The sequence below is a fragment of the Prinia subflava genome, chromosome 5, assembly GCF_021018805.1.
Source record: "Prinia subflava isolate CZ2003 ecotype Zambia chromosome 5, Cam_Psub_1.2, whole genome shotgun sequence".
Taxonomy (NCBI): domain Eukaryota; kingdom Metazoa; phylum Chordata; class Aves; order Passeriformes; family Cisticolidae; genus Prinia; species Prinia subflava.
This window is the reverse complement of record NC_086251.1, coordinates 43,584,569-43,598,628: the sequence shown is the minus strand read 5'-3', so window position 1 is coordinate 43,598,628 and position 14,060 is coordinate 43,584,569. Positions and strand designations below refer to the sequence as shown.

Genomic DNA, 14,060 nt, shown 5'->3' with positions numbered 1-14,060 from the left:
GATGGAATACTGTTAGTCTTATCCCAAAGTAACACATGGACCTCCTGTGATAGCACATACAAACAACTAACTCCTTCTGCTCAGCTTTTCCATCACCCATCATTCATTCTCATCACTGAAAGCCACCAAGCGTGTGGTATTTCTCAAGTACAGATCAAGTGTTACACTCAGAATGTATAATAAAGTAAATAAAAAAATAGAACTGGAGGTAAACAGAATTAAAACAGAAATTTAATCCTGTTTTTCTTTTAAAATTATCCTTATGTTCTCACCAGACCAGAAACACTAGATTGGAAATCCTGCGTAAGCTGTCTCTTTGAAACTCCTGTCATCTTGGACATAACTAGATTTTATGGCTAAACAACCTTGACCACAAACAGATTTAAAAAAAAAATCCCCAAAGGGAAAAAATGGAGAAAAAAACCCCAAATAAACACATCAGAAACACACCTGGGCTCATTTCATGTTGTGGTATTATGGCCAAAAAAAAAGGGCATCAGTCCCAGAGCTGATAATCTAGTACTACCCCACCATGATTAAAACATGCTTCATTTACTTTACTATAAAATAGCTAAAGCCAGCAAGACAGAATTGTCTCTTCCTTTTAACCTACTGTGATGGCTCAACTGGCCTGTGATTATATGAGACTTACAACTCATCTGAACACATTAGTATGCAACTATTTAATAACACTACAGTGATTAAATGTCTAAAGTTATCTTAACCAGTTCAGTGAATATCTAACACAAAGTGAGCTAAATTTACAGTGGAAGTGCAAGAGCTCTGATTATGGCACGAGTATTACACCCATTTCTTCTAGTTGTAATCTCCTGTCAAATTGATGTCCACAGATATTACAGAATTGTTTAACAATGAAAAGTGCCCATACTGTCGCATTCTCAGAAGTCTTGTCAGCACAAGGAATGGATCACAGAGACTTAAACTGCTCACTAATGCTCATAAAGAGTAATCTTAAAAGGTGAAGCCCTGATATTGCACTCCAAGGAAATTTTGCTGCTGAAAAGACACCAATTAGCACATCTTATTAACTTCAGAAACTTGGCAAGGAACAAAGGCCACAGCTTTTAGTTGCATGAGAAGATCATGATGAACATGAAGAGAAGTGTCTTCACCAGGAGGGTAATGTAGCATTGGAAGGCATAATCCAGAAGGACGGTGGAATCTCCAAGCTGCTTCCAGACAAAACCACAGCTGACCTGGTCTATCAGTAAGAATAATCCAGAGACCCCTTCCAAACAACTTTTCCAAGATTCTGTGACCTTGTGGGCAGATGCAAACCAAGGCAAAAACTGCAGCAGGAAATGGCTGCAAGAGCCCCTAGTATGGTAGTAAAGCCATACACCTGGACAACTCTCAGGCAAAGGTTCACAGAAGATCTTGTGCAGATGCCTGTCAGCAACTGCATTTTTTTTTCAAAACGCTGATTTTGGCACTGCCTTCCACGTATCAGAAAATATTTTAGCTGAATGACTGAAGAACGTCAGCCACTCCCTTGTCTTTTCCCTGAGTAACACTGTTTTGTCTATCAGACATGCCTTTGCTGAAACACGAAGATGTTCCACATGTTCAAGTTAGAGGGGAAGTCTGGCACACCAAGTTCCATTCAGAACAGCTGGTGCTGGCATGTAGCTAGTTACAAATGCATGAAGAACCTTAGCATAGCAATGGTAGTGCAGTAGAGGAAAAATGCTCCCTTCTTTTTCTGTTACAGTCTTCACGGTTTAACTTTAAAAAAAATTTCTCTGCTTCAAAAGTCTTTCATGCATATGAATGTGATTTTCAGCTTGTCTCTCAACTCCACCGTTACAAACACTTGTCAGGAAAAAATAGTAACTGGAAGGACTCGAGGGTAAATGAAATATACAAACTGAGAAACCTTTCTTGTGTCTGGTTGCACTCTTCGGTACCCCCTCTGGTACAAAACATCATTTTTCACATCATTTAAGCATTGTGTGCATTGGACACTTCTGTATGTGCCAGTAAACATACTTGCATCTCAAGCTTTCTTGTCACTAGTATGATTTGCTCTGCAGGGTAAGCATAGTTTTAATTAGCTGGTGCAGGTCTCAAGACAATTTTTTCCCCTTTTATTTAAGTTTTGGGCCCAAGACCTTACAAAGAATCTTGGGGGAGAAAAAAAAAAAAAAAAAAGCTGTGGGTGGCATCCAGGGGGTTGCCTTCAACTGCAAAATTTTTTCTCAATTTTTAACACCTGATACCCTTCTCATTCCAGCAGCAGAAGAGGGAATTGATAACAAATATAGCTCTTGCTGTGACTAAAAGAGTGGAAAATCTTTGAATCAAGCTGTCAGATACCGTAAGAAGAGTACTCAGAAATTCATAAATCTCAAAAATATTTATTCTGTAGTCCAGAAATGGAGTGGGCTAAAATTCAGAGTCTTGAATTCTTATGATCTGCTGCAAAATTGTAAAGAACTCCCTTTAGCCCACATGAATCAAATTACAAGGGAAGTTACTGAAATAACCAATAGATCATATGTGGCAATCATATTGAGGTCTTGCTCCCCAATGAAGAATTTTACTCTTCCCCATAATGAAAAGTACTAGGTGAAACTAATAAATGAGGTATAACTAACAGGCATGAAATATGTACATGCTAAGACAGGGGCATCTGTTTGGAGTGGTTCATTCTCTAACATCTCTTTTCTTCTTAGCCTATCCTCCAGTTTGAGGGTTTGGTGTTTTCCTCCTACCTAAAACTTCTCTCCTTGTTACTTTAGTTTCATCTTCCTCCCCCCAAATCATGGCTCTACATTTTACCTCACACTCTTCCTTAGAGACAGAATGTTCTTTAGACAAAGTCTTGACAAACTCAGTCAAACCAGCATGCTCCAGCAAACCACAGACCTTCACAGATTTCAATGCCTGTAGACTTCATCTAGCATGATTTCTTTCATTTTTAATACAGATTTCTAGGAGTTATATTTAAGTACGCTTTTTAACAGGAGAATCTTAAAACGTTAAAACATCAGAAGTGAGGGCAAGTCCACCACATTCCCGAGTGAACTGCTTGCAACAACCTTCGCTTAAATACCGCATCTTTTTTAGAGTAAACTCATCTATTTCATTGTGTTATTGCAATGAAGACTGAAAATTTTCCCTCCTAGGGCATCATGTTCTCATCTGGAGTTATTAGTATTTATTAAGCCAACTTTGAGACTCCAGAGAAAGAAGAGAAATATATCTATGTATTTAAATCCATCTCCAGCTAAGGATCATGTTAAGCCCTTCTCTGAAGTTCCACCAATGTTGCTATATTGGTTTTGGATAGGAAGTTCTAAACTGAACATAAGAATGCAGCACTCTTACCAGTATTTCATGCAGAGGTAAAACTACACCTGTTTGTTTACCTGCTATTCCGATTTTCAGTAGAGTCCCAGTGTTCATAGCAGAAATGTTTTGAACATCACTTCAGTAAAAACCTGTATGGTGACAGGTACCCATGTTCATAATTACTGCTCTAAGTTACTCCCTTTCAGGAGTTTCTTCAAATAGGTATGGCCAGTATTCTCTTACTCCTACACATACCATGTTTTATTTATCTGTAAAGAATGCGATTACTTTAATTATTACACTGTAATAATGCTGTTATTATTATAATTACACTATTATTTTCTATTAAATAATTTAAACAACATTTCAGAACACTGCAAAAATGCTGAATAATATAAAGCAAACAGGACTCCTCAGGTACCTTGTCAAAAAAAAGACACCCTGTTTTTTTTCCCAATAGCAACTTTTTAGATCTGCCATGAAGCCAGATTTTAATCCATCTAATATATAACTTCTTAGAGCCAAATTTCATTGGTTTCCCCCATCAAGATGTTAGAGTGATAAGACAAATGCCTTTGAGAAATTCAAGCACACTATATTCATTCTGCTCTCTTTATCAGCCAGATCTATGATCTTGTCAAGTGATGACAGTTTTGTTTGACAGAACACACTTCTATAAAACCATCTTGACTGACAATAATATGCTCTTTGTCTCTAACCTTTTGTAGATGGCATCCAAACTGTTCTGTTCCGTTGCCAAGACTTCTGTGAAAGTTGCTATTCTGTTGAGTGGTGGATAGCTCCTTATAATTCTCCTAAGTATTTGTATTACAATGGCACTCCTGCATTGTTACAGAGCTTCTCTACTCTCCAACGCTCTTTAATATTTAATTAATGGCTCACAACACAAATGCTAGATTTATTTATCTAGTAGGATTTCAGAACTGCTGATCATAATACGCTTACTTTTACCCAGTGCTCCTCATATTGCACTTCAACTATAATGAATAAATGTATACTATCTATCATAGAAAGGTTGAAAAACAGAACAGAAACAGCTGCTGAATATTTTTAGCTGTTCTGCATCACTATTTATAATTTTACTTTCAGTTTAGCAACAGGTAAGTCGATCCAATTTGCATCTATCAATTGGAGGCTGATTCATAATATATCTTATTCATAGTATACTTTCATAATATACCTTAAAAATGCCATCTCACTGCTGTTCGATTTTGGTAATCACTTTACCCCCCATGGCTTGCTTTAACACAGGGACAAAGTACACATCAAGTTAGACAAAAATGTCCTTATATCAGTTTCACACTGAAAGAATTGGGGGGAAAAAGAGTACAATAAGATTGTCTAAGTAGCACTGTATGTGGAAGAAAACATACTTCCTTGTAAAAAAATCAAACTGCAAGTAAAATTTAGATAACTGCTACTTCAATGCTTTTCACTTGACTTTGAATGTTAAAATTACATTTTATTATTTTTACAAGATACAGGGAAATACATAAACCTAGAAGAATCTTAATTGTTGTACAATTTAAATATAGAACTGTCGTCTGTGAGAAACACAGCTGTAAGAAATCGCTTTTAAGAGAACCAGAAAATACTTCACCTTGGATACCAACACCTATACATACACTCTCCATCTCATGGTTTTGAAGCAGCGTACAGCAAGTTGAGAAACAGAAAACTCTGCAACATTGCTCTTTCCCAACATAAACAGAAAACAAAGGTAGATTCTGAGCTGTAGTTAAAAAGTGACCGTCAGAGCTGGACAGACACAGAGGTGTTCTGACTCCTTCTCTTGATTAGATCACTGCCTAAGGGTTGGTGAATTTCTAATACAGTTTTTTATGCAGCAAAAGTTTATTCCATTCTGTTTCTCTGAGGAGTGGGAGGAGATGGCGCAGAGGCATCCATACCTCTCCCAATATGCTCGGTGCTGTTGTGCTTAGTTGCGCATATGCCAGGGACACAAAGCATATGGCCCGGGGGTTGGCACTGTCCCGTTTAACAGATGTCTTCAATACATTCTGCCATAAAAATCTTTTGGGGGACTGCCTGACTGCTTTTTATCAGACAACTCTCTCTCTCTAGTTGATAGAGAGTTATTCACCTTAACTGAAATCCCACTAAGCACCTTTAGAGAAGTTGTGTAGTTTTTCATATCCAGCAACTAGAAAATAAGATTTTACTACTCTCTCAAATTAAGTCGGCACCTAGCAGATAGATTGACTGCAAACTGACTACCAGAGGTAGTGGAAGTGGTGCCAGAGGAAGATATAAATCTTCCTTAAGTAGTTATGCTGCTTTGGTTTTTTGGACAAAGAAATTAGAGACAAGAATCAATCTTCAAAGGCAAGCACTCTTCCCCTTGTGGCACTACTCCAAAGCAGCCAAGGATGAAAACACCTGTAATTTGTGCAGGCTAGCCATGCCAGCAAGTAAAGAGGAAGACTCACACAGCTTACAGAAAAAAGCAAGAGAGCAAGTAGCTATTTGGAAATCCACTGTCAATTAATCTTGCATGTTGGCATTGTAAGGATTTACCAAATTATTCAACTGGTGAACAATATTTAATCCTGTAGGCTGTTTACAAACTCTGCCTGAATTGTTTTATGGACAGTTAATTCCCACTTTGGGTTTGTGCATTTGACAATCCCTTCCCCATGGGGTTTCCAGTGTTTGGCACATCCATCAAGAAGATGGACAAAATAATCCTCATAGAAGTTATTCCTTTTTGCCTTTGTAGAGAACGCACCAGACAGTGGAGTAATGGCTGAATGGGAGAAGAAAAAATGCTGTTGCACAATATCAATGCCCTACACCAAATCACATGACAAAATGAGAAAGTCAAAGCATCAAAGGCAATTGGCTCCTAGTCAGTGAGCTCAAAGGCAGAAGAATACTCAAAACTGACTTAATTTCTGTTTTTCCACTTTAGTTCTTGTTATAAAGGCTGGACACTTTCACCAAGCATCATGATCTGTTTTAGTTGAACACCTGTATCATCCTAAAACTTCTACTTCCTCACTTACAAATTAGAAGGGAAAGAGTAGCACACTTTGTGATCCCTCATGAAAATAAAGAATAAGACCCAAGAGAACCCAGAAGAATTGCCCTTCAAGTGTCCCAAACTTGGAAACTGATGTTCCACACTAAGCATTCTCTTCCCCCCAACCAGTGGTAGAGCATTCCTGTTCCCTAGCTGGTGATATGAACGTGCCAGGCTTCTACCAGATAATTTTTCTGGTAACACAAAAACAACGCAAACAAGAGACCTCTTTATTGATTCCCTCGTCAATGTGGTCAAACACCCTGACTAAAAATAAAACTAGATTGCCTCAACAAAGTCCACTCTTCAGTGAGCAAAGATATGCATTGAAAAGAAGAATGTGAAGGCTTTTATAAATGACTCGGCAAAATAAAAAGTATATTCAATCAAATTAAAGAAAATCTGTATTATATCTCCTCCAGCCCTTCTGTGACCCCCTAGGGCCAAATTCCTTGTATCTAAATCACAGATTAATCCATCCTTTAAGAACAATAATAAGCTTAGCTCCCCGGTGTTTTCACTACGCAATTGTAAATACCGCAATGGAAAAACTTCTCCCCTCTTTGGGAGGCTATTCCCTAACCTAATACATTTCACCATCCACTTGGGATCCAGTACTCCACAGACCACTAATTCTGAACAGATTAAGGAAAAAGTATCTAATTCTCCTGATAAATTAAAGTCTATGTAACCTTAAGGAATTTTCTTGTATCCTTCTCTGAGAAGTTAACCACCTAATTTCTGAGACTTTCACTAGTGTGTTGCCATTTGAAGAGACCACATAAGAAGCATATATGAAGAGCTATTTTTGTCAATTGCTGCCTAAACCTTAGCAACATTATTCATTGGCCCCTACCTCGCAAAGCACCTACAAAGCACATTCCTCCCCAACTAGATTCCCCCAAAGTGCCAATGAAATAAAGCATGCTTCGTGTTTTCCATTCAAGCCAATACAAAGATAAGAGTATTACACATAACTGAACTATTTCAATCTAGTATGAGCCCAATCTATCTGCCCAAACCACTCAAACATCTGCTGATGACTCGACTAAGCAGACTACATGAAGAATTAATACAAGTTTCACATGATTACCATCACCTGTTCAAACTGAGGAGTGTAAGCGTCCATGTAGCCATTGCTGTCTGCATAAATGTTGGGATTCGTGATTTATTTCTCTATGAGTTCTCTGTGTGGTTCAGTTTCATGTATCCCTTCGCCCCTAATTGTTATGCAAGCCTTCCCTCACAGTCCCTGCACCCCAAGTTATTTTTAGCCTTTGCTGTTAAGTGTTCCTCATCCTTCCCGCCAGAAATGTTCTCCTCCCCTTCCTCCCTGATTGGCTCTACTGCCTGTCCCTGCCCCTTTTCTGTCCTGGTTACCAACTTGGATTGGCTAGCTGCATCTAGCCACCCCCATTGCTCCTCCCATGCTCTGTCCCTTAAAACCCCTGTGCATCCCTGATTCTAGGTCTCTCTCTCTCTCTATCCTCAAAGAACCTAGAGTGGGCAAATAAACCTCTCTGTGGGTTCCCCCGAGAGAGCCTCTCTGTCTCCTCCTTCTTTGTTGTGGCGAACCATCGGGTCTGCATTGCCTCTCGAGGCCAAGAACCCACAGGGGCAGGGCTGACTCCACAAGGCTGTCAGCTCGCCTCCCAGAGTCTGTGCGCCAGCGGTGTAGAGCAAGCCAGGCTGAGCAGACGGTGAACAGCAGACACCGCAGCACATAAACCCTTATTCCCCTGTAGCCCATAAGCACTATGGGGCTGTTGGATCCATGATATGATCACAATCTTTGCTTGGATATTGTATCTATGATATGATCACAGTCTATGAACAGTCTTGTCTTCTGGCTGTTCAGCTTTTCATCTCTGCAAATCTGTAAGAACTCCACAATCTGACAATGGTAGGGCAGAGTGACTGCTTCAGGTGACCTCAGCAATGTCACTTACATTTTCAGAAATAGAAGCTACTTTAAACATTTCTACCCACAGTCTCATAATTAGCCTGTTAAATTTTCTATTCAGATAAAAAACAAAAACAAAATAAACTACTGCCTTCACCACGATTATTAAAGAAAAAACAATGAGGGTAGAAAAAGTGATTTTCTTGATGCAACTCTTCCAGAAAGGCATATTTCATTTTAAACTATGCTAAAAACAAAAAGGTATGATCTCTGTAGTGCATGGGTAGCTTGACGCAAATGAAGAGAAGGAAAAGGAAAGCAAACGAATGTCAAGCACTGCCCACTGGTATATTTTCTGTGAAGAGAAAGATGCATGCTGGTGGGAAACATAATAGCATGTGAATGGAAGGGAGGCCATGGCACAGCACCAGACTGGTTTGTTTTATTTGAGAAAGCACTGAACACTGAGATCATTTACTAGAGAAGCTGGGAGAGCAACTCACAATAAATAATTTAGTCTCCAAATGTACCTCTTTTACTATTCAAACTGTCCACAAAGACCAACCTAGTTCATAGATGTTTGCTGTTTGTACTTATCCAGATAAGTATTTCCTTCTAGTCTATACCAATTCAAGTGCTGGTTTAAGGATTCAGCACTCACAATGACAGCACTGTGACTGCTCAGGCAAGTCAGCTGGCATTTCTCTTGCTCCAGCTTAGCTGCATATGCTGAATTCCTTTATACAGAACTAAAACTTTTGAAAGTTCCATCTCAACATCTGCATGTCTGACATTATTTATACCAAAACTTAGCATAAAACCCCCTGCTCTTGCTGTACACTTCACAATGGATGTGAAGAACATGTCACCATAGGATTTTATTGCAAGTTTAGTCATTTTTTTACTTATGTGTGCAGCTCTGCTCTAAAGCACATAGCAAAAGAGAGAATTTAGTAGACAGTGTGAGAGATGAGACAGGTAGAATTAGTCTTTTGTTATATCTGCTCTGTCCCTTTCTTCTATCCTTTGAAATTCAATTTCTTGTTTGCTGATATAGCATCTCAAAAAAGCTTAACCAGAATACACATAAAACATTTCTTCTGTAAATCTGAGATTTATCTTTTCAGAAGGCAGGTGTAAGTGCAAGAGAATCATACAGCTACTTTTCTAAATGTAACTTGATTACAGACCTCATACAGCTCCCAGAATTATGGCATGGTGATATCACATATCAGGCAGGTAATTTTATATACATTCACTGTCATTCACATGCATACTCTGTTTATTCATAATAAGCTGCAGCTGTTGAAGTACTTATGCTTCAAAAAATAAAACCATTTGGGGCTATGCTCTGGGGTTTTAGGGAAGAGATGGAAAAGAAATCAGTTTTTCCCCACGATTAATCTCAATGGAAATACATCCATTTTCCATGAAGACTGTGACTCTTTGGGATAGAACAATCCTACATATATTAAAAATCAGGGTTAGGCACAATGCTCCCTAATAAAACTGGACATACTGCTTCATAATATCGTACTTCTCTGCTTTCTGTAAGACATACAAAACTAAAGGTACGAAATACAAAACAAGGTTTAAACATTGTTCAAATCCTAGGTGCTGAAACAGAAAAAAATATATGCTGTAATTTTGCACTGGAGAATAGATGAGATAAAAGGTACATCAAGTAGCAGAAGATTAAAAGAAGACATCTGGAAGAGTTCAAGAAGGATTGTGCTATCTCAGAAGGTTATCAGTCATTAGACACCATGTATCCCCTGACCTAGGGGGGGAAAAAATAGAGAGCACTGTACTCTGTACTTGCTTCTGGTCTAATAAATTTTTCCTCATAATCAGTTCCTTTTCATAAAATCTGACCCAGTAAAGCATTCACCACACTTTGGTTTTAGGTACAAGTGATACCCTGCATTTCTAGGACACTATTCACATCATACAAGGATTCACAGAGTTCAAAGTTTGCTTTAGAACACCAAAATAATTAAGTTCTTGTAGGATTAAACCCATTACTAAACTTCTCAGCACATGATTCCACTGGCACAGGGCTAATCATCACAGAGCTTTCTAATATGATGCTTTCTGGCCTGGAAAACCGTCTCGCTAATTTCATCTTAAACTAAGATTTTTAGCAGTCTTAATAAATATTATACAATTAATTGTAATTCACATAAACAGAGTCAAAATGTCTGGGGTTTTTTCTTTCTTATTCAAAATTACAAATAAACACATTAGCAAAAAGGGGAGAAAAATGTTTGACTGCAACACCTACTTTTCTAAAGCTATAAAGAGATTTTTTATGCATGAGAGGGTTTAGAATAATTATATTTACAAGAGATTACTCAAGGATTGCAAGTCTCTTTCAAATATACTAATCTTAACCTAATTAATATTTCTAATTTTACAGAGGGGTAATTGACATAACTGACATTTTCAAATTAGGTCTCCTATATTCAAATTACTATATTCACATTGAGAACTGAAGGAATGCAGGATCTTTGAATGTCAAGATAATTTTTTAGGAACCTATGCATTGACTAAGCTAAGAATTACAGAAGTTAATTTTTGCAAATTGTGATCAATATAATGAGACCATGGATATCATTAGGAAGAAATTAATGTCTGTTCAGTAGTTTGACTGGTGTCTGATTATAAAGTTAATAGCTTTGTGGTCTGCAGGTCCAACTGAAAGGAGGGCTAGAGGCTTCTGATCTAAAGAAGCTCCTCATTAGATCATAATACTGAGCCTGGAACATAGCTCTTGTGCATATGGGTAGTTATTCACACCACAGAAGAAAAGCCACTCTAGGTCTAAGCATGAAGTCAAGGCTCAGTTCATTAACAAATCCTTGAGCCTAATTGTTTCTCCAATGGGAGAACTCTGGGGAAATTTGAGTTTAAAGCAAGTAATCAGCAGGCTACACTGCTTTTCAGTCACAATTCAGCACCTTAGAGGAATCAAATTCAAATGGGTCTAGTACATTACATCCAGAAAGGTGTAGGACATGTTTGCAAAGCAGCAGTTGCAGCCACTTAAGCATTCAGCCTTATATATCTAGGGCTGTCTCCAATCTCATTTTGCTTTATTTGAAATATATGATTGTAATACTCACGCACAAAGAAACTCTGACCTTCAAACTCCTCCTCCTCAGTCACTGAGAAGATACTGGTATCTCTACCTTATTGTTCCACACAATAAAATATCCTAGAAAATACATATAAAATAACAGTGCTGTCTTGATATTAATTTTATTTATTCTCTTTAAAGTCTCGGTGTCTTTTGCCAATCCTCTCCACTAGCAAATTTTCATCAGCAAGTACAGTATACATTAAATGCTGATCTATGTCTGCCCTCAGAATATGCTGGTTCACTTCAGCAGTCAATAAGCAAAAGAAACACATAAAATTTGGAATAAAAACAAACACTAATCATTTCAAAGCTGGAACTGCCTGCATTTGTAATATCAAGCTTCAGCTATATCTCCAGCAATACTGAAAGACCAGTTTTAAATCAGACAGCAAGACTTAGCAACAGTTATCTGGAACGTGTTATATAAAAATTACACCATTCATCTTTCAATCTCAAATCAGAAATGTGTGCTCTTTCAACATGAAATTGTTTTGAGTTATAAACTGCCTAAAATTGAAAAGTGAAAACAAAGTCAGTCCCATTTAGATAAAATAAACGAACAAAAAACCTAAAAACCATAAAAAAAATAAAAACTTCACAAGCTAAAAACCAGCAAAGTAAAAGTAGAAAAAGAAAAGGATAGAAACATAAACTGTTCCTCATGTTCTTGGATATATATACTTCAAACACGTTTAGAGATTAAAATGTCTTAGTCTCTCAACACCTGTTTTCATGATGAAGAAATCAGCTATTGTTCTACAACTTGATGAGGCAGATTATGCACAATGATGCCACATACTATTTACTGTACTGAAGTCAATTTTGCCTTGCATTTGCTTTCTTTGTGGTGTTTACCCAGATTTCAATAACGTTATTATTAAAATACCAGAATATCACTCCACAAGCGAGTTCTTGTTCAGTAGAGAAGGGACGCATTACTAATGCCATTTCACAGTTGAGCTATGTAAGTCTTGAGAGATTAAGGCGAGACTTCTCAAAAAGTGGACTCTGAACCAGAAAAGCTTTGCCTGTTATTTTTACAGAATGACAGAATGGGGCTGGAAGGGATCTTTGGAGACCATGTCATCCAACCCTGTTGCAAAAGCAGGTTCACCCAAAGACAGCTGCCAGGATCGCATCCAGGCAGCTTTTCACAGAATCACAGAATCACTAGGTCGGAAGACACCTTCAAGATCATCGAGTCCAATGCATGCCTTAATACCTCAAATAAACCATGGCACTGAGTGCCACATCCAGTCTTTTTTTAAACACATCCAGGGATGGTGACTCTACAACATGCCCGGGCCATTCCAGTACTTTATCACTCTCTCTGTGAAAAACTTCTTCCTAATATCCAACTTCTATTTCCCTTGATGCAGTTTGAGACTGTGTCCTCTTGTTCTCTCAGTTGTTGCCTAGAGAAACCCCCCACTTTTCAGAGAGTTGTAGAGAATGATAAGATCACCTCTGAGCCTCCTTTTCTCAGCTCCCTCAGCCGTTCCTCACAGGGTTTGTACTCCAAGCCCCTCTCCAGCCTTGTTGCCTCCTCTGGACGCGCTCAAGTGCCTCCACGTCCTTCCTAAACTGAGGGACACAACTGGACACAGCACTCAATGTCCTTCCTAAACCGAGGGGCCAGAGCTGGACACAGCACTCAAGGTGTGGCCTCACCAATGCTTTGTACAAGGGAATAATGACCTCCCTGCTCCTGCTGGCCACACCGTTCCTGATCCAGGCCAGGATGCCTTGGCCTCCTTGCCCACCAGGGCACACTGCTGGCTCATGTCCAGCTGCTGCCACCACAACCCCCTGGTCCTTTTCTGCCTGGGCACTGTCCAGCCACACCATCCCCAGCCTATAACCCTAGAGGGGGTTTTGTGGCCAAAATGCAGAACTCGGCACTTGGACTTATTAAACTTCAATACCCCCATCATGTCATCAGTGAAGATATTGAATAAAACAGGCCCCAGCACAGATCCCTGAGGGACACCACTGCTCACTGGCTGCCAGCTGGATGCAGCACGGTTCACCACCACTCTCTGGGCCCGGCCATCCAGCCAGGAGATTCCCCAACCTCCCTGGCTCGCCTGTTCCAGTGCTCAGTCCCCCTCCCATCAAAGGACCTTTTCCTCATGGTAGGACGGAGCCGCTGCGTTTCAGCTGGTGCTTGTTGCCCTCGCCCTGTCGCTGGGCAGCCCGTCCCACGGGACAGCAGGGGCCCCGCCGCAGCGCACCGCGCTCCGCCCCTGGGAACCAGCAGAGTTCAAGGTGTTTTCAGGCACTCGAAAGGGACCCACTCGGTAAGTGTAAGCGGCAGGGGAAACCCCTCCGACTACCTGCAGAGCCTTTCCTGCTCTCTGCCCGGCACGCCCCGACCCCGCGCACTCCGCACCGCGGCCCGGGCGGCCTCAGCCGGCCCCAGCCTGGCGCCGCAGCGACACCTGGCGGCTCCCGCAGGCACCGCGGGCGGCTCCCGCAGGCACCGCGGGCGGCGGCCGGGGAAGCGGCGCTACGGGCCGAGCCTGTAGCGAACAGGCACAAACGCACCCAAACAAACCTGCACTAACAAACGCACCTAAACAAACACACCCAAACAAACACACCCAAACAAACGTACATTGCAGGCACGTGTACCG

General features: G+C 40.0%; 1 long non-coding RNA gene across 2 annotated transcripts in view; it reads right to left on the bottom strand.

The window, feature by feature from the left end:
- Positions 1-13,853, bottom strand: part of LOC134550611 (uncharacterized) — a 112,252-nt gene extending 98,399 nt beyond the window's left edge. Inside the window, exons 1-2 of one of the 2 annotated variants that reach the window (XR_010080376.1) lie at positions 13,761-13,831; positions 11,408-11,499 (exon numbers count right to left, since the gene is read on the bottom strand). This is a non-coding gene — a long non-coding RNA (uncharacterized LOC134550611). Of the gene's footprint in view, positions 1-11,407; positions 11,500-13,760 lie in introns of both variants that reach the window. The other variant, XR_010080375.1, reaches the window with a different exon arrangement.
- Positions 13,854-14,060: the final 207 nt, after the last annotated feature.